A 24,777-nucleotide genomic window follows, 5' to 3' on the forward strand; every position below is an offset into this window, starting at 1 on the left:
CATTGCCTTCGCTATCGACAGTGTATGGTAGTACTGGCCAACGTGGGCAGTGAGCGGGTGAAGAGCGCTCGGAGAACTTTCACCGTTACCTTATATTGAGTATTTTGGTGTTTGTGGGAAAAGGCCCACACAAGAATATTGTTAGGCGTAGAAAACAACATGAGGAGAGGCTGAGGATTGAAAGTATACAGGCTCTTACACCAAAGTCTCATCAGCCTAAACCCCAGACCCCTGCTGTTTGGAAAAGACGGAGAAGATGCTACATTTGTAGGAAGGAAGGGCATTTTGCCAAAGATTGTAGGTATAGTAGAACACATAGCCAATATAGACCCCTAGACAGAAAAAACAAGCCAAGTTATTAAACACATAGACGGGATCAAGGGACATATAGTAAGGAATCACGATACTGTATAGAAAAACACAGATTCGGTTAATGGGAAGAACAGAATAAATGCAATTTTACCCTTTTGACAGAACTTACTGGGGTTAGGAGGAGGCCTCTAAACTTCTGCTTCTCTCTCTAGCAGAAGTGACCTCTAAGTAACTTAACAGGAGTTTTGTTAGAGATGGTATAGAGATGGTAAACATATTGAGCGCTCCCACCCAGGAAGCACAAAATATGTTAGATACCCACGAAGACTAATGTTGCATTTCACTGTTTTAGATGCATGTCCATCACAGGTAGAGGAAATTATCTCAAAGATACCGGGTTCCCTATGAACTTAGAATGGACAGGACACTAGATTGATGGCTGGGATAGTCCCAGTAGAGATATAACACATACAGAATTTTTTTTAAGCGGAACAGACCGATTAGGGAATCATTCCCCGTAGTGCCCAATCCAGATGTCAAACTTTGTAAAATCTTCTTTGCCTTTACAAGCTTACCTGTTACTAAACTCTATGTGATTGGTTTTCAAAAGCTCCCCCTTCATTTCTTACGTTCACTGACAGGATTATAGTTCAAATGCCACATGCCTACTCGGTCTTTCAGAGCTCTGCCCAAATCCAGTATCTCACCAGCATAGGGACACCAGTATCAGTGTGCCTGGTCATGCACAAAGGGTGGAGAATGGGAATACTGGTGAAGGGAGACTGTGCATAGATACCGATATACATGATGGTGTGACAGCCTGATGGTGAACGCAAATCCGACAGATTTTCTTTTTATTATTTCCCCTCTCTTCACTTTCCACAGATGGTTTATTCCACACAACTGATAATACACAACAGTTAAACACAATTGAAATGCAAAATTTGTGTTCTCTCCAGGAAAAGGCGGTCTGGAGGTCAAAGGGGTATGACCAGGAGTCCTCAGGACTCTGGACAGGTGGACACGGTAAGCCAGTGGCCCCCAGAGCATATCTTCCAAGCTTAGCTGAGGCGGCACACGGTCTGACTCATCTGGGTAAAGAGGGTATGTGTAAGCTGGTGAGAGCCTACTGGTGTGCGCCAGGATTCTCTTCTCATGCGGGTAAGAGAGCAATGACATGTCTTACTTGCTTGAGGAAGAATATTGGAAAGTCAATACCAACAGAGCCATCCCATATCCCTCCTACAGACGGCCCTTTTCAGGTAATACAAATTGATTTCATACAGTTACCACCCTGTAGGAATTTAAAATATGTGTTAGTCTGTATTGATGTGTTTTCCAATTGGGTAGAAGCGTTCCCTGCTGCCACAAATACTGCTACGTTCACTGCAAAGAAAACTGCAGGAATTTGTGTGTAGATATGGTATCCCTAGAATAATTGAAAGCGATAGGGGTACCCATTTTACAGGTGAAGTCTTTCAGGTAATGTGCAAACTGATGGGAATTAATAGCAAGCTGCATACTCCGTACCAACCACAGGCGAGTGCGAAGGTGGAGAGAATGAACAGCACTATTAAGAACAAGCTGAGCAAAGTGATAGCTGAGACTGGATTGTTGTGGCCAGAAGCTTTGCCACTAGTATTGTACAGCATCAGAACCACTCCCAGGTCCCCCCTTAACCTATCACCCTTTGAGATTCTTTTTGGCCGACAACCTCATGTAATGATAGGCCCCCAGGATGATTTGAAATGCAATAATGAAGTGACTGTAAAATATTTGGTTAGGATGAGCCAGCAGCTGAGGAATCAGAATAGAAATCTAAAGCTGGTGATTCCTGACATACCGAACAGTAATTGTCATGACATTGAACCTGGGGATTATGTAATGGTTCAAAGTTTTCTACGCTCAGCTTGCCTCATTGACAGGTGGGAAGGACCGTACCAAGTCTTGCTAACCAGCACGACAGCATTAAAGGTTGCCGAAAGAGAGACTTGGGTCCACTCGTACCACTGTAAGAAGGTCGCTGACCCGGAGAGAACCCGTGACAAAGAGCAGAGTGTAGAGAACATCGTATCACTGGAGTGTCCGTTCCGGGAAGGTTGAGAGGCAGGACTGTTGAGACGGCACCTGAGCGCGGAGAACAACAAGACCAGAGGTGGTTGTCGCATCAGTTTTTTTCTTTTTTTTTCTTTTTTTTTCTCTCCATCTTCCACTACCCTCCTTCTCTTCTCCCCCTCTTCTTGCTTCCCTTCTCTTCCCTTAACAAGATGGACTTACCCCAAGAGACTGCGTTTCGGGTTTTCCTGTTAATCCTGTTGTTGACCAGGACAGTCTGTTTCGGTGAGGGTCCCAGAGGGGTCGAGAAAGGATCTGTAATGGGTTCTGATGGCAAGGATGAATTTGTAGAATCTCAAGAGCAGCACATCACTCGAGCAAAGGCGAGTATCAGAAAGCTATCTGGTAGTCAGGGAGCTCGGAGGCACTGTGAAGGGTTATTGTCTGAGGAAAATTGCATTTGTAGAAATTGTGAGAACATAGTCGAGGATGGGTGCATCCAGAAATGTCAGTACAGCCTTAATATCAACATGGACCGTCATCCATTGAGTGATTACCACTCACTAGTGGGTAAGGTCTCAAACCATACAGAATGCTGGGTGTGCTCACAAGTACCTCAAGGTCAGAGCAAGCCAGGATTAGTACCGTACCCTTTAGCAATAGATGAGGTACTCGAATTATGAAGTGGGAGTTCCGGAGGAGACACAACCTTACCCTGACCGCTGTGGGTAATGAGCTGACTGGCTGGGTCTCATGGTTGAACTCACGAAATTGGTTCTCAGGATTAGGAGAGTGGGCTCAAAATGTTATTATGAGTGTAGGGAAGTTTCTCCTTTGTATCCTGGGAGTCGTCATAAATATTGGCTTGATTTTGGGTGTGTTCGTATTCTGACGCGGCGCAAGCACGGCACAAATTTGATGAGTTTAAGGAGCGAGGGAATTGTCATAGCAGCAGATTTAATTTACGACCCATCCATAGAGACCGTGTTATGATAAGGATTGCAAATGAATTCCATGGCCTGTTTCTTTCACCCGTTTTTCCTTTGTCTCCCCCTCTGCCCAGATTCACCCATCCGGAAAAGGCATCAGCCCTACCCAAGAATGTTTATGTAAATGTTATGTGAATGTATTTTAGATATGTGTCTTATCTTCATCTCTACAACCTTCAGTTAATGACACACATAGTCGACAGGTGATATCCACATATACTAGCACTCACATATGTTCCCCCTCCATGTATCATCAACTAAATGTGCACCCCATTTGTTGAAACAAGAAGCCGAAAAGAGCTCGGTACTGTTTGTCAGCCCATTTACAGACCCTTAATATGGGATAAGAAGGATTTAATGTATACTTCGCAATACCTCGAAGCTTATCTAAAACATATACGGCATGATGATACATGCCCCTCAGACATGGATTCATACATACATGCTTTTACTATCCCACTAGGTCATACATTTCCCGCCTACATCTCTCCTATAATCCAATCATCTGTAGATATTGTATTGATATTTTTCTGTTTAGTAATTAGATTGTGGCAGTTATTGGTGACTGCCAAAGGGTTGACTGTCAAAGTCGAAAAATATTACAGAACACACATCACGTGCAAACTGCACACACATACCCACTGTGCGTGCACTTGTTCTGCAGTGCGTGCACATGTACGCACTTTGCGTATGGTCGCTCCCGCGGTCCTGCGCATCGGCGCGTGGTATGGGTATTTACGGCAGAGTTTGTGTACGCATGGAGGGCCATCAGAACACATTACATATTTAATCCAAATAGTGCACAATGTACACATAGTCTCCTTGCACCACATCAGAAAGTTATAGCTGTTTAAATGGTTGCAGAACAAAGGGATTCACCTTTACAGGATAAGAGGGGACAGACTAAGGTTATAAGGTGGTATTTGGTATCCAGCTGTAGGGTATTTTAAGGGTAACATTCCGGTGTTGATCCGTGGAAGATCGCATGTTCCTGCGGATAGTTATGTGCAGAAGCAGAATATAGATATAAACTGTATTTACTGTATATTATGTATGCGGCGGGAATCCAGAGGAGACCACCCACAAAAGCAGTTGAGAAAGACATCGCCTACCTTTTCAAATCAACCTATGACCTCTCCTGTACTGTAAAAGTACATTCCTGTGTCCAATGGACAAAGGGATTACAGTATCCATTGTATTGCTTTTGGAAGAAATTTATAAATAAAGCCTGCTGCAGCCTGGCCACACACAAGACTCGCAAAGTTATCTATCAGATGACCGGGGACCGGCCGGGTTGCGCAAGCGAATCCACTCATGTATGTACATTGACTGTAGCCATTATTCTGTTATATTGTTTTGTATTGTAGTGTATAATTTGTATTGTAAACCCCCTTTCAGAAATAATCCACTGTGGTGTCGGAACCCAGCGGTAAAATCACAATTAGTGTTGTGTCCTCATTGCCCTGCTAAGGTTTAAAGTGTACTATTATTGTATAGCATTGCTGTAGAAGGTTTAAAGTGTATCTCTGGGTGTGTATGCGCTGTGAGTACTTTGTACCGTCAGCGCGGCGTGTGTACGCAAAGTCCGTACACTACGGAACCCTTTACGCTAATAGCGTAAAAGGTGCGTAGTGTGAATTAAGTGTAGCGGCCGCAGCGGCTAAAGGTTTAAATTGTATTTAAGGTGTGTTTAAGGTATAGCTTTCATTCTGTAAAGATAATCAGCATTATCACAGTATAATCAGTAAATTAGAAAAGGCAGACCAAGGTGGGCCCTCCACAGCCTTGTTATCCTTAAATGCATCTGGGACATCATAACCGCGCACAGCGGAATAAGCCCCAGACCCATCACCCCCTGTAGCTGACATGATATGAAAGCGTAAACCACGGGCGACACAGTACAATATCAGCAGATATAATACCTAATACAAACCCCCCGTGCAGTGTGACAGCACAAACAGAGGCTTTCTGAGGTAAAATGTGACTGAAAAACACAGAGAAAAATAAAAAAATACATATATCCTGTGAAATACCTATATTATCTAATAACCCTTACACATGGAGCCCCCTCAGGTTACAGAATATAGGGATAGCAGTAGGAGTGAGATACACGGAGTAGAGATCACCCAGCAGCTATATGCACACACACACAGTCACATGTACAATGCAGGAATTATGACAAACAATAAAACTGCACTTGACTAGCAATACTATTACTGAGTAAAGCTATGTATATAAACAGATATATCAATGCACAGTAAAAACTTGATAAATATAACACGGTACTTGTACTAAATAACCCTGAAGTATGTACTTGCTCTTAACTAACACTGTCTAAATGACATGTAGAATACTTAACTGTAAATGCACAGGACTGATGATGCAGGCAGCTTTACAGAGGAGGCATCACACAGCAGTCTCAGAATCAGCGCAGCTGTGTAATGAAGCCCAAACGCTGAGAGAGAGTGAGGGAGATAGAGAGATGCAGCTCCAGGCCGGGAACATTTACTCTAAATGGTGCCCAGGGGCTGGGGGAGGGGCTACAGGCCAGAGCACCTTGCTGGACTTCACCACCGGGTGCTGCGGGCCTTAATAAAATGGATTATAGCCTAATCCGACCTGTGCCCTTGCGGTCTAGTGGGGTCCCTGTAAGGCCACAGTGACCACACCAGTGCGCGGCCCACCTCCTAATGGCCGCACCAGATCACGATTTACAGCGGGTCCCACCTGGGGGACCCTCTTACCTTTGTGAGATGCTGCTGCTGTTGGTGCTGCTGAAGGCAATACATCTACCCAGTGGGCTGTCACAGTCATGTAGTCTTTAGTTTGCCCTGTTTGCTTTCCTAGTAAAGTGGAATCTAGATGGGACTTGGTACCAGGGACACAGGACCTTAATCAATTTAACTTAAAGCCCACTGCATTAATGGTGGATACTGGATGCACGTCTAATACCAGCATGGGCCCTCATTCCGAGTTATTCACTCGTTCTTTTTCATCGCATCGCAGCGATTTTCCGCAAACTGCACATGCGCAATGTTCGCACTGCGGCTGCGCCAAGTAAATTTGCTAAGAAGTTTGGTATTTTACTCACGGCATTACAAGGTTTTTTCTTCGTTCTGGTGATCGTTGTGTGATTGACAGGAAGTGGGTGTTTCTTGGCGGAAACTGGCCGTTTTATGGGAGTGTGTAAAAAAACGCTGCCGTTTCTGGGAAAAACGCGGGAGTGGCTGGAGAAACGGGGGAGTGGCTGGGCGAACGCTGGGTGTGTTTGTGACGTCAAACCAGGAACGAAACTGACTGAACTGATCGCAGTGGCAGAGTAAGTGTCGAGCTACTCAGAAACTGCTTAGAAATTTTTATTCGCAATTTTGAGAATCTTTCGTTCGCAATTTTGCTAAGCTAAGATTCACTCCCAGTAGGCGGCGGCTTAGCGCGTGCAATGCTGCTAAAAGCAGCTTGCGAGCGAACAACTCAGAATGAGGGCCATAGTTGTTATGGCGTCAGTAATCCGCCGTTCAACTGGGTGACTGTTGTCATACTTGCTCCCCCTTGCAAAGGATTGTTTAACAAAGGTTTAGTTAAACTACAAGTAGTCTTCCTGGTGCCCGTCTGGACAGTAGCAGCAGCAACAGGCATAGCACTCAAGCATGCTTCTGAGGAAGACCGAATAGGAGAGGAGTCAGTCACGCTTATGAGTTTGAAGCAGGACTACTTCTGATTATGACTGAGGATGTTGAAGATGAAGGTGTTGGTGGAGATTGCAGGCCCTTGGATCTAACTGAGAAAAGGGAGCAGCTAGGTGACACTGGACTGCCTGTTACTTTTTTTAGCCAAAGGTTCGAAATTTGACAATACCTTTTGATGAATGAGCTGCAAGTGACTTAACAGGGAGGAAGTTCCTAGGTTGTTAACATTCTTACCTCTACTTACTATGACTTTACAAAGGTCACAAATGGCTTGACACTTGATGTCCGGATTTGGGTAGAAATAATTCTACATGGAAGAGGTGTATTTTTTTGTCTTTTGCCCAGGCATGACAGTGGGCTTTTTTATATCATGGACAACAACTGTTTCCAATGGTGCCTGATTTACACAAACTCCTCATCAACATCCTCATTATCAACATCCTTATTAGCACCAGCTACACAAATATCCTCCTCATCCTGGTTCACTTCCACAGAAGTATCCTTAATTTCTAGGTTAGCATGTTGACTTGTGCTGCTCATCTACACATATGCAGAGGGAGCACAAATGGTGGAAGGAGCCTCCTCTTTGAGTACAGTACTGGAAAGGTCAGTCTCACACATGGTACCTGCAGACACACTTGGGGGTATATTTACTAAGCTCCCGATTTCGGACGATTTTGAGTTTTTTGTTTAAAGTGTCAACTCGGGAATTTACTAAACTCAAATCTCGGCAGTGATGAGGGCATTCATATTTTTCTGAAGGCAGAGAAAAAAATACGAATGAATACACCATCTGTCAAACACACCTTTTATTTTATACAACTCCGTAATTTACTAAAAATTTGTATTCACAATCACTGCCGGCAATAGCCAAACACTGCTGGTAAATGTTACAAATCCTTAAAAAAAAAGCAGTTTTCAAATAGACCTGCTTTTTTTATCCGTATTCTGATAGGCATGCACGGATTAGTGAGATCCGTGCATGCTTATCAGTGGGAAGGTGTGTGAAGGGGTTAAAAATCTAAAACAAATTTGCGTGGGGTCCCCCCTCCTAAGCATAACCAGCCTCAGGCTCTTTGAGCCGGTCCTGGTTGAAAAAATACAGGGGAAAAAACGACTTTAAACAACCAGCACCGGGCTCTGCACCTTTTGCAAAAAATACAGGGGACAAAAAACGTAGGGGTCCCCCATATTTTTAACACCAGCACCAGGCTCCACTAGTCAGAGAGATAATGCCACAGCTGGGGGGTACTTTTATATTGGTCCCTGCGGACGTGGTACTCCCTGATTGGCTGGCGGGACCTTCACTGACAGGAGTCACTGAGGGTCCCACCAGTCGGGGAAAGGGGTTCCATGTGTAAACATGGGACCCCTTTCAGTTCGTGGTTCAGGTAATTTGTTTTATTATTTTCAACAAGTCCCTGGATTACAAACTTAAAGAAGAGGACCGATCTACACCGGAATGTTTGTGAGTATAATTTTTATTTACAGGTATCTCGTGGATTCTACTGGACAAGAGGACCATGGGGCTCCTTGTCAACACAGGTAAGTATGTGTGTGTGTAAGTGTGCATGTATGTAAATTAAAGTTGTACTGTCACGATGTGTGTTTTGTGTTTTTGGGGGGTATTTTTTGTAGTAGAACAACAGGTACCAGCTGGCCCATTATGGTTGTGGTTCTCCAAGTACCAGCTTGCGGGGGAGGCTTGTTGGGACTTGTCGTTCTTCTACAAAAAACAATATTCTTTCATTTCTTTTTCATCCACTAGGGGTCACTATAGTACTCTTGGGGTGGTGGGAGAGGGAAGTTGTATTCCATGAGTCACTGGAGAAGTATACAGAGAACATCCTCTTATACTGCAGATACATTGACGACATCTTCCTATGGGAAGGTCAATGTCGAGATTTAAAACATTTCATCTCACTGCTTAATACCAATTACTTAAATCTCAAACTGACTTGCGAAATGAGTCAGGAACACATCAATTTCCTAGATTTAACCATAAAATTGGATGAGGAGGGTACCCTTTCCACAGACAATTTTAGGAAAAAAACCACCACAAATAGCATTCTGCATGCCCAAAGCTCACATTTTCCCCCTACCATTCATGCCATTCCAAAGGGTGAACTCCTGCAAATTAAGAGAAATTGCTCTGAGGACGAAACTTATGAGAATAGGAAATTGGAGCAGAGCAGGAGATTCAAAGATAGGGGATACAGTGGGAGGACCATAAAACATGCCATTAGAAAGACAGAACAGCACCCTAGGGAATCCCTTCTATAACCCAAGCTGCGGTCCCAGATTGAAGAACCCATCCGATTCATTGGCACCTTTAACGCCCAGTGGCGTAACATAGATTCCATCCTACAGAAACACTGGCAAGTGTTGAAAACAGACAGTGATCTCAATAAAATTCTTCCAGCTAAAGTTAAGTGCAGCTGGCGGAGATCGCCCAATGTACGGGACAAGTTAGTCCATAGTCACATGTCAAGGATAGATCTGAAGACAACCACGCAGGGTTCCATGTGCTGTGGCCGTTGCAAGGCCTGCAAGTTCATGGTCCCTGTAAAACATTACATGGACAAATTTAACAAAAAATGGACTATATCAAGTCTTATCACATGCACAACAGTTGGCACTATTTATCATCTGGAGTGCCCTTGTAAGAAAGCCTACATTGGGAAAACAACTAGGCCCTTAAAAGTCAGATTATTAGAACATGTGGGCAACATACGCAATGTCGACAAGGACCGCAGTAACTTCAGAATCATTTCACCTGTGGCGAGGCACTTCCAACAGTTTCACAACAGTGACCCCAGCGGACTCAGAGCCTTTGGGATGAAGCATATTAGATTGGGAATACGCGGTGGGGATCTTGACTCTTTTGAAAACCGAGACCAAGCTGATATTCCTGATGAACACTTTACATCCTTCTGGTCTCAACGAGACCAACAGTTACAGTTCCTTCTTATGAAATACATGGTGAACATGATCTCTTAGAATACAGAGAACGTAGCCTGCCCCCCTGGACATCACTATTCCCCCGTTTAAGCAATTAGAATCAGTTGGTTAGAGGTCCTAGCATCTTATATTAATTCAGCACATACGAGAACCCCCACTTTGCTCACGGTCCGAGGACGGTAGCATACTATGGTAATAATGGAACTGATTATGACCATAACCCTCAAGAGCTTATGTAAAATTCTGATTTTTAATATATTTAATTACACCAGTTTACTGGGTCATAACTCAAAAAGTCCCCATATGCAGGTTCAACTACAAACACATATGTAATACATGTCTAAGTATCGAATATATATAATATAATAAGGCCGGGTACTCCAAGGCAACGTTTGTTCTCATTGACAGTATACCAGTTGGAATAAATTCTTTCATTATCCATTTATTATAAATAGATGCATTTAGACTGTCCCCTTCTCTTCAAAATTACAAATAAGCAGCATTTTTTAATAATTAGTATTCTGTAATTTTGCAGTCGCCACTATATGTAGGTTCAACTGCAAGCACATACATGTTTTAAAGATTCAAAGTTGAGTACTGCACATATGCAACACAACGAGTTATGGTATCTCGTGGCACCAATTGTAATTCTTTCATTGTTCATTCTCACTTATTCAATGCACTCTGTTCACCGTCCCCCTTCTTTTCTTCTAAAGCAGCACCAATGCAATTGGTGTATTTTGACACTTTTTTTTTTTTTAACAGTTTTCTTTATTTACACCAAGAGAGACTGAAAGATCTACACACATGGTACAAAAGCAGTGGCATAATAAAATGTACATAACAGTCTTCAAGGCGTCAGTTTTCCAATTATTTTGTATATAGTTAAACAGATAAACAAAATTTCTCCTCGAATGGGGAGCGTATAAATGGGGAAAAAGGGAACATCAGCGGGTAACGGGAAGGGGGGGAGGGGGAACAAAGAAAAAAAAAGGGGAGAAAGGGGACAACATATCCGTTCTATGCTACAGTGGGAGCACAACAGCTGAAGTATCCACAATATTTATATACACTACTCATAGAATAGGCATACCTGCAGGATATGTAACAGTGCAGAGACACACAGGTACCGAGAGTGCAGGGCGGTGTCCGGAAGGAGGGCCCGAGTGCGTCCCACTCGGAGGTCGATGAGATGGGGTTAGAGGCCAGGTTTGAATCTTAAATTGAGGGAGACCGCGTGGTCAACCATGGACCCCAAACTAATTCAAATTTGTGGGGGCAGTCATGCAGGTAATAGGTGATTTTTTCCATATTGGCTACGAACCAGATATGGTTGTTCAGGGCAGGAATCGTGGGCGGGGCGGCGGTTTTCCAGTTTTTGTCAATCAAAGATTTAGCCGCTACTAATATATGGGAAAATAATTTATTCAATAGGGGGTCAAGGTCCGGGTGCGGACGGGCCAGTAGAAACATCCATGGATCTAGTGTAAGCTTAAGCCCTGCTAACGAGTTCAATATATCAAGCACTTTTTCCCAGTAGTTAACGATACGTGGGCATGTCCACCAGATATGGAGGAGAGTACCTCGTAGGCCGCATCCCCGCCAGCATACCGGGGTGGCAGAGGGGAACATCCGAGATAGTTTGTCTGGAGTATAATACCACCGGTAATACAATTTATAGGATGTCTCCTTAAGTCGGGTAGAGATCGAACTTTTAGCGATGCCCTCCCGTACTTCCTCCCAACAGGATTCGTCGGGGGGGGGGCCCAAGTCCCACTCCCGCTCGTGGCGGGTCTGCGGTCCAGAGGAGGTCCCAACCAACAGGGTATATATTTGCGAGATTAGGCCTCTGCTTATGGGTTTTGCAAGACATAGAGACTCAAAGGGTGTAAGGTCCCGCTGGGCGTCGGCCTGTGGCAGGGATAGGAGGAAGTGGCGGAGTTGGAAATATTCAAAGAAGGGAGGGGACAGTGAGGGGAATTTGAATTTAATATCATCTAATGACATCCATTGGCCATGTAGGGATAAGTCGTGGACCACAAGGATCCGGGCATTAAACCAGGATGTAAACTTACGAGGAGGGACCCCGGCGGGGAAATCTGGGTTGTCCCAAAGGGGAGTAAGAGGGGAGTGTGGGGAAGATAAACGGTATTTCGTGATAGACTTGTGCCAGGTAGATAGGTGAAACTTAAGGGAGGGAGAAATGTCTCTGTGAGCCAACTGGTGTGGTTTGCCCAGGCCCCACAGCGAAGCCAGTGAACGGATTCCCATAGAAAGTGCGGTAAGATCAACCCAGGCGATACAGCCACGGGGTGCAAATGAGGCCACCATTTGGCTGAGATGGCTAGCCAGATAATAGAGTTTGATATCGGGGAATCCTCGGCCTCCCGCAGAGCGGGGGAGCCGAAGTACATTAAAGGCAACCCGTGGAGGTTTGTCGTTCCATACAAACTTCACAAATGAGGCCTGGGCATCCCTGAGGACCTTCTCCGGGACCCTCACAGGCAGGGTTTGGAAAAGATATAGAAGTTGTGGCATAACTGTCATTTTGAGGGCAATTATCCTACCCAGCCAGGATATGATGTGCGTCCTCCATCTTGTCAAATCTGATTTGATCTTGCTCAGTATTCGTGGAAAATTTTCAGAGTATAGGGAGTTATAATGGGAGGTAATATAGACACCTAGGTACTTGATCTTATTAGTCTGCCATCGTAGGTCAAAGGAGGACTGCAGGGAGCGCCTGAGGTCTCCAGGGACATGAAGCAACATGGCTTCCAATTTAGAATAGTTTATTTTATATCCCGAAAGGGAACCATATTCCTCTATAATCCTGTATAGGGCGGGTAGGGAAGACTGCGGTTGGGTTAGAGATAGTAGAACATCGTCTGCGAATAGCGAGATCTTAGACTCCTGTGAGCCCATCTGCACTCCCCGAACACTGCCGGACTTCCTTATCATGGCTGCCAATGGTTCAATGACCATGGCAAACACCAGGGGGGAGAGAGGGCATCCCTGTCTAGTTCCATTAGCCAATGGGAAGGAGGGGGACAGTATCCCGTTGGTAAGGACTTTTGCTATTGGGGAGGAATAGAGTGCAGAGACCCCAGTCAGAAATTCCGCCGATATCCCGAACGCCTGAAGAGTCTGCAATAAGAACGGCCAAGAGATACGATCGAACGCCTTCTCAGCGTCAAGGGAGAGGATAATAGATGGGGTTTGCCTGTTATTCAACAGGTGTATAATGTCAATTGCTTTTCTAGTGTTGTCTCTGGCCTGGCGTCCTGGGATAAATCTCACCTGATCATAGTGTATCAGTTCAGATAGCACACCGTTAAGGCGGGTGGCCAAGATCTTTGCATATATTTTAATATCAAGATTCAATAAGGATATGGGGCGATAATTAGCACAATTTCGTGGGTCTCTGCCCTCTTTATGTATAACTATTACTCTGGCCTCCAGCATAGTACTTGGAAATGTAGGACTGCGTTAAACAGTACCCGCAGATGGGGGACCAACAAGGGGGCAAATTTTTTGTACTATGAAGCCGAAAAGCCATCAGGGCCTGGGGCTTTAGAAGATTTAAGGTTTCTCAGGACGGCCAATATTTCCTCCTCCGTGATGTCTCTATTCAGATCCGCAGAGTCAGTGACAGATAGTTGGGGGAGATCGGCTCGGCGTAGGAATTCTGAGATTAACGCATCAGGAGGGCTGGGGCTTGGGGTCTTGGGGTTTAAATTATATAGTTTGGTGTAATAATCTCGGAACACCCTGTTTATACCCCCTGGGTCATATGTGAGTTCTGGCAGAGGGAGAGAAAGAAAGCTCTTGTGTGGGCGCACTCTTAAAAATGAAGAAAATATTGTTCAATTAATTACTGAAAGTTATTAAAATTTATGTTTATTAATCAAGAGTTAAAAAACAAGTTACCCCTCTACGATCCAAAGGAAAAAATGTAAATATAATAAAGACATGAGAAAATGTAAAAATGTTCTGGTCTGTTAATCACATGAGAAGGATTAGAAAGGCTGCAGACACCTAATAGTCTAACACCCGTTTCTCCTGACCAGTACAGATAATCTGTATTAATGAAACCGACCAAGGAGGTCACTAGCTGTAGAAGGTCAAATAATGTGTCTTAGAGAACCACTGAAATCAGGTTGATTCTAAGCAATTTAATATTCACCTATTATTCCATGTTACTCAGAATTGGAGATATCTATATTGATATAACCTGAACGCAGAAAGAAGAGAAGAAAGTTTTGAAAGAACAAATAGTGGTGATACTGCTGTTGGTGTCCACCCTTCTGAGGAAGGGGAATAGTCCCTACTCTACAACACCAGGTATTCCCAAGGAGTCCCCTCTCAAAGTACTGACCCGGCCCAACGCTGTTTCGCTTCCAAGATCAGACGAGATCGGGCATTAGCAGCGTGGTGTGATAGTAGAGAGGCTATCTACCAATGAGAGTGCACCTATATACAGATGGTAGAGTAAAGATTTAGAAAGATAAGGCCATGTAGATCTGCTTTCCACGTTAGGCGGGGTGAGCAAAATGTCACTTAATGGCAAAGTGCACCCTGGATCGTGAATGAGAGTCTACGGAAAAATAGTAAGTGGTGAAAAGAACAAGGATATTGTCACTTTTTAAATTGGACTGGTGGTTATTAACCCTGGTGGGAAACCACGTCACAGAGTATGCAGCGTCAGATAAGATAGTACATGGAGATATACTTCACATATGTGTACATTTTTGTACAAAGCAACACATCATTACTTTGAAAAAAACCTAAAAAGGTATAGCACACTGTATACAAAAGAAAATGAAATAGTATGAAGAGTGAGTATAGTCTGTAATCTATAGGGTTTATCAGGCTATAATATGCACAGAAAATCCAAAATAATTGGCTTGCGGTGTGAATGGTGTATCAAGCAAAAAGAAGCACTTATTGCCGTGATATTGTTCTGCAGTCTGTAGGATTAATCGTATGCAAGAAAAAATCTCCAACATGCAGCATGCAATGTGGAGTAGTGTGCCAAATAAGCACATATACCAATAATGCTAGCCTGTGATATGTGGGATTGTAGTACTACGATGTGCACAGAAAATTACAACTACTGAATGTGCAATACATGTGCCCAATGAAAAAAAGGGTACTTATAAAAATGAAAAAATTCAAACATAAATTGCAGATGAAAAATGGCAGATAGAAAAGTGATACTCAAGATATCAGGATCTGGAAATAGGTGAAAATGCGGGATCCTCCAAGGACAGGTTCCATGCTGTGAATCCGTGGAAAACGCGTTTCGCCCGTTTGGGCTTGTTCACTTCCGGGATCTCATGGTCAGTACTGTGTGCGGGGTTTAAAAACCCTGCTAGTGTCAGGTAGCAGCCAATGGGTTGTACGTACCCAAATAGACATAGGGGAGGAGGTATGGGAGTTCCCATGGAGACGTGGGAAGCCAAAAGGATTGATGACGCATCTCAGCCAATCCGAGCATGGGTGCGAGAGATGACGTGGCATGTGGGCGGACTAAAAGAGAGGCTCACGGACATGAGTAATGCAGTAAGGACAGTGGGGGAACCTATAAAACGGGGAAGACGGTGGCGCCATATTGGAAATGGTATTGCCAGAAGTACGTCCCGTTTATAGGGCATATATCGATGAAAAGGGGGGGAAATATATAAATATTATTATAAAGTACCAGGATATTAAAGGTACTAAATTATCGACAAGGTATATAGGGAATAGTATAAGTGAAGGAGTTGGTAACACTGTAGAACGGACGAGGGGTATAGGAAGTCCATATGCACCGGAGGTCAATAGGAGAGAGATTGTGAAATATCTTGACTAATCAGTGTGTTAATGTCACTCATTAGGTTGGTCTATGAGGGATATGTTAGTATGTAGATGATACATAGCTTGCTGCAAATGCAGGAAAAATAGATCGCTGGGATGAATGCTAAGGTGCCATATTGGAAAGGGGCAAAGCTGCCAGAAATAGAAAAAATGTATAATTGTTGTTGAAAAAGAGAGAAAACACAAAAAGTGATAAATTAGAGAGGTGATTATAGTTGAATATTGTAAATCACAAGGGTATGCTGATATCCAGAATAGAGATGAATTGGCCGTGGTACGTGCGATAGGCCATAGGATGGGAAGCTTATATGGGTGATTGTTGCAAGAGGAGAGAAACAAGGACAGGGAGTTATATAAATGTGATATATAGGATGATAGGTAAAAAAAAAGGGGGGGAGGGGGGGAAAAAGGGGAGAAAGGGAAAAGGGAGTGTGGTTGAAAATGGGATTAGGACAGGAGATAATGGAATATGCAGAAAAGAGAAGTGAAATGGGGGGAAATTATGTACATGAGGGGAGAGAGGAGTGTGAGGAGATAGGAGATGGGAAGGGGAAGTGAGAAAATATATATGTTGGGGGCAATGAATTACCCTGGCGGTATGGGGAAAAAAATATAGGGGGAGATACGTGCAACTGGGGGTTAAAAGGGGATGTGGGTATGGTGATTATGTGAATAATATAGAATTGTGCTGGGAATGGGGGTGGTGTAAATTGTATAGTATTTAATTGTGTGTGGCGCTTAACAGGTGACATGGATGAGGTTAATTATGTTACCCATAGAGATGGGGCTGCAGTAAATGCCTGAATCCCCTGTTTTATAATAAAAACAGTGTTATAATGGAGGATTGAAAGTTGAGTGGATTATGAAAAAATAAAGTCACGCATGTATATGGGAATGGTGGTGGATAAATGTTAAAAGGTGAGCAGGGGAAGGTATAATAGGAAGGGTGGAGGAAACCTGTGCAAAGTGATGTTTGGATGACGTGAAAGGGACAAATATATTGAATTAGTTTATCACAATAGGGGAGAGAAAGAAAGTTGAAAAAGTTGGATATGCTGTTAGGATTAGTGTGGAAACATGTATGTGTGATGTGTACGAGTGATAGACGCTGTGAGGTTGTTAGGGGACGGTGATGATGCAGTATATTGAATGGGAAGTGAAAGAAAAGAAAAAATAAAAAATATAAAATTTAAATAATGAAAACAATAAAGGTGTAAAAATTATTGTAGATTAAACAAAATTATAAAAAGGCACCATAATTTATATTTTCATTCAGTCCAAGTGGTCTGAGACTCCCAAGGCGAAAGATCCACTCGCTCTCTTTTTTATATAGTTCTTTGGTCATATCGCCTCCTCGTATGCCCAAGTTGATGCGATCTAGACCAAAGACTTTTAATTCCTTGGTTGATCCATTGTGTTGATGGTGGAAATGTTTGGCAACCGTGGTGAGTTGTTTCATTCGTGCCAGATCCTTCGATGCATTTCGAATGTTCCCAACGTGTTCCAGGACCCTCTCTTTCAGTTTGCGTGTGGTCATGCCGACATATTTTACATTGCAACTGCAAGTGATGCAGTAAATTACTGCTTGTGTGTTACAGTTGAAAAAGTGACGTAACTTGGTTAGTTGGCCATATTTGTCTGTGACCGTATTAGTTTGCAGTATGTGCGTGCACGACTTACACTGGCCACACGGAAAGGAACCTGTTGTCACTGGCTTCCTGCGTGTTGAGGTTAACAAATGGCTCCGAACTAATTGGTCTTTGATGTTTCTGGATCTGCGCCAGCTCATCTGTACCGTGGGGCCTACAATGGGAGATAGATCGGGATCCATCTGAAGTATAGGAAGGTGTTTGGTTATGGCATCCTTAAGCATTCTCCATTCGGGACAAAATGTTCCTATAAATCTGATTGTCTCTTCATTTTCCGGTGTTGCCTTCTTAGCCCCAAAAATTAAGTGATTTCTCTTGATAGATGTGGTTGCCTGATAGGCTCGTTTGAGTGACCGTTTACTATATCCTCTGGCATGAAGTCGATTAGTAAGTTCCCAGCTCTTGGTTTTGTAAACGTGGTCCTCGGAGCAATTGCGCCTTAGCCTGAGATATTCTCCTTTGGGTATATTCTCAATAGTTGGAGGGAAATGTGAGCTAGTTTGGAGAAGGAGACTGTTGGTTGCCGTCTCCTTCCGATATAGCTCTGTTTCCAAATAGCCCGTGTGGGATCTGTAGATATTTAGGTCAAGAAACGGAACCCTGTCTGAACTGATGGTGTGGGTCAACCTGATATTTAAATCATTGGTATTAAGTGTTCCAATGAATTCCACTAATAAATCTCTTTCTCCGTTCCAGATAATGAAAACGTCATCGATATACCTCAACCACAATTCCACATGCGTGGTGTATCTTTCGTTTCCAGCATTAAAGACATAAAAATGCTCCCACCATCCCAAAAACAGATTGGCGTAAGTGGGGGCGCATGCTGCGCCCATTGCGGTTCCCCTTATTTGCAGGAAAAATTGGTCCTGAAAAACAAAGTAATTTTTAGATAGGACAAAATCAAGCAGCAACAGAAGAAAAGTTGAAAAGTCACTGGCTCCTCCTTGATCTAAATAGTATTTCACAGCTGTGATGCCTTGATGGTGATTAATGCTCGTGTAGAGTGCTTCTACATCCAGAGTTACCAATAGGAGATTTTCTTCACAGTGTATATTATGAATTTTGCGTAGTAAGTCCGCTGTATCCTGCAAATAAGAGGGTAAAGAAAGGACAAATTCACGGAGATGGAGATCCAAAAAACGACTTGGTTGTTCCAGAAGTCCACCGTTACCAGACATGATCGGTCTTCCAGGTGGTACAGAGGCATCTTTGTGTACCTTGGGAAGTAAGTAAAAGGTAGGTGTTTTCGGATTCTGGGTTGTTAAATATTTTTGCTCTGGTTTAGTGATAGTACCTTGTGTTGTTGCGTGTTGTATTATAGAATTGTAAGAATTCATAAATCTGATGGTTGGGTCACTAAGAAGTTTCTTATAACAGGAGGTGTTATGAAGTTGTCGGTAAGCCTCAGTAATATACATTTCTCGTGGCCAAAGTACGATGTTACCGCCTTTGTCAGACGGTTTGAAGATGACATCATGCCAGGTTTCCAATTCCTGTAGGGCTTTACGCTCCTTGAATTTTAGATTGGAAGGAAAATGATGAAGGCCATGTCGACTCTGGGCGTAGATTTCGTCAAATTCTTTGGAAACTCTATTCAGAAACACCTTAATCTCTGGGTTGTTGTTATCAGGAGGAAAGAACGTGGATTTGGGCCTACACTGGGGCCTGTATGTGGCTGGTGCATCCATACTGGATTCGGCCTGTAGTTCTTCCAACTCACGAATGGCATTAAAATCATCGGTGGTAAGATCGGGATCAGCGATATTCTCTGATTGTCTGCCTTGCTGTTTGGAGAAGAATTTTTTTAGAAGAAGCTTCCTCCCGAACAGTCTCAAATCCTTTTCCCAAGAAAATCGATTGAACGACTTGGATGGTGAAAAGGAGAGTCCCTTAGTGAGTACTGCCATGTGATCTGGGGAGAGGGATCTAGAGGAGAGATTGATAACTTGTAGTGAGCTAGAGTTGTTAGAATCTATCTCACTGTTTTTCTCTGACGGGCTGGGTATCGTGCTGTCCTCGGTATGTCCCAATCTGAGTTTCGACCGTCGTTTCTTCTTTCTCCCTCTCCTTGTTTTCCTCGTGTTCTGATACGGCCTCTTGGTCTCTGACCTGAGCCTAAAAAACGGGGATGAAAGTTGTCAATTTCCTCCTGATTCTCAAAAGTTTCACTGGCTGAATCACCGCTGGTAGAAGATTCAAATTCTGAAAAGGTAGGGTCTTCCCTCTGTTTTCGGTTTCTACTGAGGGGTGTAGGGTTCCACCTAAAAATATCCCCTTTCGCAAAATCCTGTTTGTCTCGAATGAATTTAGTCCGTTTGCGATCCACTATCGTTTGTTCGTATAGGTCGATTTCTTTTTTATGTTTTTCAAAGGCTGCTTGAAAAGGCAAATCCTTCTCCCAGGTTTCCAATGTTTTCCCAATTTCATCTATCTCCTTCTCAACTTGATCTAATAAAAGAGTGTCGTGTTTGACCAGAAGGTGAAGTAGTTCGTTGGAACACTTTAATAATGCTGCCTCCCATTCACTCTTCAGGTTCTCACTAGCAAGGGGAAAGGAGGGAAATACCTTGGGTCTAAGGCCACGGGGTACAATCTTATATTTAATGTAATTTTCTAATGTGGTGACATCCCATGATAGGCGTATCCTCTTTTGTAAATTTTTTTGTAATTTGGAAAAAGAGGTGCGCCAATCTGAGTTGGGAGAAGTGTGTTCATAAGTATCTGAGAAAGGATCAGAGATATTGGTGTTCGGACGTTTGGATAATTCTGTTTTCAATGAAAAGGTGGACATGGTACGTACGAAAAATCTTTATGAAAAGATTTTGTCCTGGGTAGTTATGATCAGTTGAGAGACCAAAGCAATGGGCAGTAAAGACTCAAAAATTGAGGTAGCTGCTAAAAAGGATCGGGGGGGAAGAAAAGAAAATGTAAGAGAATGAGTGGAAAAAATCACAAAAACCGTGCTACAGTCAGAGGCTGTGTTTACCCTACAGCATAGACAGTTACTATCGGACAAGAAGAACGACCGTGCACCGGTATGTATAAATTGCAAAAAATTATACGAAACCAACAATTGGACAATTATATTACTGGAAAGAAAATTGCAAACTTTCTAATTATGTCCCTATTGGTGGTGCGCCCAGAGCTAGAGAGTACAAGTACTGGCAGAGGGAGAGAAAGAAAGCTCTTGTGTGGGCGCACTCTTAAAAATGAAGAAAATATTGTTCAATTAATTACTGAAAGTTATTAAAATTTATGTTTATTAATCAAGAGTTAAAAAACAAGTTACCCCTCTACGATCCAAAGGAAAAAATGTAAATATAATAAAGACATGAGAAAATGTAAAAATGTTCTGGTCTGTTAATCACATGAGAAGGATTAGAAAGGCTGCAGACACCTAATAGTCTAACACCCGTTTCTCCTGACCAGTACAGATAGTCTGTATTAATGAAACCGACCAAGGAGGTCACTAGCTGTAGAAGGTCAAATAATGTGTCTTAGAGAACCACTGAAATCAGGTTGATTCTAAGCAATTTAATATTCACCTATTATTCCATGTTACTCAGAATTGGAGATATCTATATTGATATAACCTGAACGCAGAAAGAAGAGAAGAAAGTTTTGAAAGAACAAATAGTGGTGATACTGCTGTTGGTGTCCACCCTTCTGAGGAAGGGGAATAGTCCCTACTCTACAACACCAGGTATTCCCAAGGAGTCCCCTCTCAAAGTACTGACCCGGCCCAACGCTGTTTCGCTTCCAAGATCAGACGAGATCGGGCATTAGCAGCGTGGTGTGATAGTAGAGAGGCTATCTACCAATGAGAGTGCACCTATATACAGATGGTAGAGTAAAGATTTAGAAAGATAAGGCCATGTAGATCTGCTTTCCACGTTAGGCGGGGTGAGCAAAATGTCACTTAATGGCAAAGTGCACCCTGGATCGTGAATGAGAGTCTACGGAAAAATAGTAAGTGGTGAAAAGAACAAGGATATTGTCACTTTTTAAATTGGACTGGTGGTTATTAACCCTGGTGGGAAACCACGTCACAGAGTATGCAGCGTCAGATAAGATAGTACATGGAGATATACTTCACATATGTGTACATTTTTGTACAAAGCAACACATCATTACTTTGAAAAAAACCTAAAAAGGTATAGCACACTGTATACAAAAGAAAATGAAATAGTATGAAGAGTGAGTATAGTCTGTAATCTATAGGGTTTATCAGGCTATAATATGCACAGAAAATCCAAAATAATTGGCTTGCGGTGTGAATGGTGTATCAAGCAAAAAGAAGCACTTATTGCCGTGATATTGTACTGCAGTCTGTAGGATTAATCGTATGCAAGAAAAAATCTCCAACATGCAGCATGCAATGTGGAGTAGTGTGCCAAATAAGCACATATACCAATAATGCTAGCCTGTGATATGTGGGATTGTAGTACTACGATGTGCACAGAAAATTACAACTACTGAATGTGCAATACATGTGCCCAATGAAAAAAAGGGTACTTATAAAAATGAAAAAATTCAAACATAAATTGCAGATGAAAAATGGCAGATAGAAAAGTGATACTCAAGATATCAGGATCTGGAAATAGGTGAAAATGCGGGATCCTCCAAGGACAGGTTCCATGCTGTGAATCCGTGGAAAACGCGTTTCGCCCGTTTGGGCTTGTTCACTTCCGGGATCTCATGGTCAGTACTGTGTGCGGGGTTTAAAAACCCTGCTAGTGTCAGGTAGCAGCCAATGGGTAGTTCACCAGATTCGGTATTTACCGCTAAGATATTGTTACGGGATCTTTGTGCCCTAAGGCGAGATGCCAAGATTCTGTCGGCTTTGTCGCCTTTCTCGTAGAAGGTCTGGCTAAGCCTCTGAAGAGTCTTCGCCGTGCGTTCCGACAGAGAAAGTGACATTGCGTTCCTAGCCTCTAGTAGGGGCTCTAGGTTAGACAGAGTAGGAGATAGTTTATGCTGACGCTCAAGGGCCTGGAGTTTCGTAGAGAGGGAAAGGAAGCTGAGCTCCCGGGATTTTTTAAATCTAGCCGCCTGGCTTATCAGATGGCCTCGTAGGACAGCTTTGTGTGCTTCCCACAGAGTAGTTGGGGAAATCTCCGGGAGATCGTTGAGAAGGAAGTAATCGGCAAGGCAGTCTTTAATTTGAGTGGTGACTTCTTGGCTATGTAAGATGGAGTCGTTCAGACGCCAGGAAACGGGGGGAGGGCGTGGGGTGATGGATTGGAGTTCGGCAGTGATTGGGCAGTGGTCTGACCATATCATAGGGAGAATACCGGCAGATTTCAATTTAGAGGATATATCCCGGCTGAGTAGGATCATGTCAATTCTAGAGTAGGTCTTGTGTACAGAGGAATAGAAGGTGTAGTCTCTGGTCAGTGGTTCAGATACCCTAAAGGAATCGAATAGCAAGTGGGTTTTCAAAAGGTCTAGTAAAGCAAGAGACGCCAAAGTCGGACGGGGGTAGTGAAGGGACCGAGGACGGGGAGGGGATGACCTATCTAGGGAGGCATCTAGTACCTCATTAAAATCTCCAGCCATGATGACTTCTCCTCTACCGAGACTAGTCAGCTGTGCACTTAGTCTCCCGAAGAATGTAGCTTGATTTTGATTTGGGGCGTATATATTAATTAGGGTACATAGGCTATCATTCAGCTTCCCCACTAGGATAAGCCATCTACCTGCTTTATCTGCATGACTGTCCAGCAATTCAAACGTGAGGTGAGCAGCTATCAGAATGGAGACCCCCCTCTTCTTATGTGTGGCATCGCATGCATGAAACGTAAGGGGGTAAGCTTTGGATTTTAGGTCGGGGTGTAGGGATTTCTTAAAATGAGTTTCCTGTAGGAAAACTAAATCTCCCTTGGCCTGCTAACGGGAGAGGCATAGTTTGGTGCGTTTGTTAGGGCTGTTCAAACCTTTGACGTTGTGCGAATAGACTTTAAGAGCCATGTCCGACCGGATCCCGAAACGCTTCACCACCTCCCTCGAGACACCGCAACTCTACGAAAAACCAGGACAAAAACAGTATAAATGTGTGCAGTATATGGTTGGTATTTATGCATAGACGGACAAAAGAAAAGAAAAAACACAGATACCAAGATAGAGATAGAAACAGGGAGGACAAAACATGGGAGAGACAGGGAAAAGAGGAAGGTTGGAGACCAGAAAAAACGGCATCTGGCCATACGTGCCGGTCAGGGGGAAACCATAAGGGGTCACCAGGTGACAACGACCGGACTAGGGTATAAGACCCAATTGTGGGGACGCGGCCTGGCCAAGCCAGACGCATCAGGGGTAACGAGCACTCATCTCAGTGCCCCAAGTCTGGGAATCTACATTTGGAGGGATATATGCGTAGACATCTGCTCCCCAACTCCACCCTCCCCTATGTTATCTAACGAAATAACAGCGGCCAACCTAGATTGACGCACCTAGATGGCGGTGCATTGGGAACGGGGAGGCGGGACGTTGTTGGGACGGAAGCAGGGGGAAGCCACATCTGAAAGAGATAGACACACAAATAGGCAATATAGAATAGAAGAATAAAATAACATTTAGACTGGACTGTCCTCAGGAGTCGCGACCAACAGAGGCGGATTTCCGTGTTGAGGGAACTCGTGTCCAGTCACGGTTCAGGGAGCGTCTCGGAGTGTCGGTCGATTCTACAGGAGGAGCCTCATTTATCCGCATCGGAGACTCGGGCATAGTTGGAGACGGGGTAACGCCTAGGTTGCGTAGGAGATCTTTAGCTTCAGCTAGGTCCCTAGCCGAGTGGAGGCGGTTATGATGCCACACAAGTATGCGGAAGGGGAATCCCCATCTATATCGAATGCCCTTATCTCGGAGAGCCATAGTGATGGGACGGAATTCCTTTCTTTTAAGTAGTGTACTAGGAGCAATGTCCTGAAATATTTGAAGGGAATGTCCTAGAAAATCCAGCTTGGGAAGCTTTCTAGTCTCCCGGAGCAAGTCCTCTTTAGCCAAATAATAGTGGCAGCGGAGAATAACATCTCTGGGTTGGGCTTGGTCTTGAGATCGGGGGCGAAGAGCCCTGTGGGCCCTATCCAGCAGAAACTGATCTTCCGGAGTTGAGGGCGAGAGATGAACAAACAATTTCCTGAGGAAGCCTGGGAGGGATGTCATATCAACTTCCTCGGGGATACCCCTGATGCGAAGATTATTCCGGCGCGCCCGATTATCCTGGTCCTCCTGGTGTTCCAGGATTAGGCGCATTTCTTGTCTCAG

At 43.7% G+C, this 24,777-nt stretch overlaps 2 pseudogenes; both read right to left on the minus strand.

The window, feature by feature from the left end:
* Positions 1-14,329: 14,329 nt before the first annotated feature.
* On the minus strand, positions 14,330-14,448 carry LOC134950215 (5S ribosomal RNA; annotated as a pseudogene).
* Positions 14,449-21,199: 6,751 nt separating this feature from the next.
* LOC134950216 (5S ribosomal RNA) lies at positions 21,200-21,318 on the minus strand (annotated as a pseudogene).
* Positions 21,319-24,777: the final 3,459 nt, after the last annotated feature.

Source organism: Pseudophryne corroboree, chromosome 8 (assembly GCF_028390025.1).
Source record: "Pseudophryne corroboree isolate aPseCor3 chromosome 8, aPseCor3.hap2, whole genome shotgun sequence".
NCBI lineage: Eukaryota > Metazoa > Chordata > Amphibia > Anura > Myobatrachidae > Pseudophryne > Pseudophryne corroboree.